The 2,292-nt window shown below is 38.7% G+C and overlaps 1 long non-coding RNA gene across 1 annotated transcript; it reads right to left on the bottom strand.

Annotated features, from left to right (window-relative positions):
* Positions 1–1,108: 1,108 nt before the first annotated feature.
* On the bottom strand, positions 1,109–2,102 carry LOC126638159 (uncharacterized). The gene is made up of 3 exons (XR_007628553.1): positions 2,058–2,102; positions 1,326–1,438; positions 1,109–1,235 (listed from the first exon to the last, which is right to left on the bottom strand). It is a non-coding gene; the product is annotated as an uncharacterized LOC126638159 (long non-coding RNA).
* Positions 2,103–2,292: the final 190 nt, after the last annotated feature.

Below are 2,292 nucleotides of genomic sequence, written 5' to 3'. Positions count from 1 at the left end.
CGGGTCCAGAGAAGAGCAACCAGGCTGGTGAAGGGACTTGAGCACAAGTCCTATGAGGAGAGGCTGAGGGAGCTGGGATTGTTTAGTCTAGAGAAGAGAAGGCTTAGAGGTGACCTCATCACTCTCTTCAACTACCTGAAGGGAAGTTATAGCCAGGTGGGGGTTGGTCTCTTCTCCCAGGCAACCAACAACAGGACAAGGGGACATGGGCTCAAGCTCTGCCAGGGGAAGTTTAGGTTAGATGTTAGGAAGAAATTCTTTACAGAGAGGGTGATCAGGCATTGGAACGGCCTGCCCAGAGAAGTGGTGGATTCACCATCCCTGGAAGTTTTTAAAAAGAGATTGGACATGGCCCTTAGTGCCATGATATAGTAATTAGAGTTGGATCAGGGGTTGGACTTGATGATCTTGGAGGTCTTTTCCAACCCATTCTATTCTATGATTCTATGATTCTATGATTCTCTTGCTGACACAATTAGAACTAACTCTATAATTCAGTGCTGAAGCCATGCTAATCATGCTAATTGCAACAGCCTAAAAAGTCTGATGCAGCACCATTTCTGCCTCAGTACACACCAAGAGCAGGTTTAGTTTTTCTACGGAAAAACGTCAGAATGGCATTTTTATGAACAACTTTGCAGAGCTACCTTTCACACCACCTAGAGTTTACCCAAAACTGAGGCACAGCTACTATTTCCTATTGTGCATTCTCTCAGTCAAAACACACATCCAAATAAAGTGTTTATTGTTTACATTAATTATGCTTATTTTACATATAAAGTAGGAGTCCTGATGTTTTCCATTATCATGTTTTGATATTAAATATCTCAATATTTCAAACAGAGTATCTTTTATTTTAAGCTGCATAATATGGGATGACAAATCTCAAAGTTGAGATAATCTTACCCAAGTAATAATTTATAAAATGCATTTGTAGTTAATTAACATAATGAAAATATGCTTGGGGCATTAATTTATGAACAGTACCTTTTAAGATTTTTTTTCTTAAGGCAGAGCAGATGGTTTCAGAACACGTATTTTTATTTGACATTGTGACTGTCTTGACTTAACCGGGCATCAAACTCTACAAGGGTTCGTGGGCCGCCTGCCATGCCCTTCGAAGATAGGGCACCTCATCTTTATTCGACATCACACCAGCAATATCCAAATGAGCCCAGTGAGAGGCAGTCACAAACTCCTTCAGGAATGCAGCAGCTGTGCATGCTCCTCCGGCTCTGCAGGAAGCAGAAAAATGTATTGTTTCTAAAAGCAACTCCAACAGCACACATATTAAATAAATACATTGAAAGAAAGGGGCCCCTTACCTGCTGTACTTTCCAATGTTACTCACATCTGCAAGAGGACAGTCTGTTACTTGTTTTGTGTAATGTTCAAAAAGAGGCATTCTCCAAACTCTGTCTCCTGTCAAAATGCTGGCCTGAAAACAGAATAGTGATAGTTTGGGCAAAATTCTTTTGTTTAGGTTTGATCAGCCTAAAAATCTCCAGTCCAATATAATATTAGGTATTTGGGAATACACTGCAAAACAAATCCTACTTTTTAGGTAATCTAGTGTCAGCCAAAAGACAACATCAAAAGACCACATTTTTTATCTGTTTTTTTCTTTTTCCTGACAACACAAATCTTTCCCCTCACAGGCTTCCTTGATCCATCACACTTCAGCTACTCACAAGGCCTCTTTGAATTTCTGTCTCAGTGTTGTTAAGCAAGATCAATTATCTTTTAACATGAACTAATTACTGTCAGTAGTCCAGAGCTTATGCATATGCAGTAAGTTATCAGAACACACAGATCCTTGAGATGATGTGCATGCTCTTTGGTGTATGATATCACACCTCACTGAAGAGACAGTAATTAATAGTCAACATTAATTATTTTAAATTAAATACCATTAGACACCATTCCTATGAAATTTCAAAATGTAATAATATCTCTTTTAGATTTGCATAAAGCCTTTCAGTAATGTACTAACTTTTCAATAACATATATCACCAAACTATTACTATTATGATTTAAAAATAATGGAGATGACCTACCTCATAGAGGTGAGTCCAAAGCCAAGATGAATTTGTGAATACTCAGTCGCAGCAGATCCCAGTGACAACATCCATGGCACCTACAGAAACACACCTTCAAGTTTATATGACAAAGGCAAAGGCGGACCTGAGTTATTCCCCGCATCCTGACTCCTCACAAAACTTTCCTTTTTCAAATCCCATTATCAGTAATGGAAATTAATCAGACTGCAAAACCTAAAGACTTTAGTACACT

Source organism: Myiozetetes cayanensis, unplaced genomic scaffold, assembly GCF_022539395.1.
Source record: "Myiozetetes cayanensis isolate MyiCay16 unplaced genomic scaffold, myiCay2020 scf1683, whole genome shotgun sequence".
Classification (NCBI taxonomy): domain Eukaryota; kingdom Metazoa; phylum Chordata; class Aves; order Passeriformes; family Tyrannidae; genus Myiozetetes; species Myiozetetes cayanensis.
The sequence above is the reverse complement of the archived record's forward strand: the minus strand, read 5'-3'. Positions and strand labels throughout refer to the sequence as shown.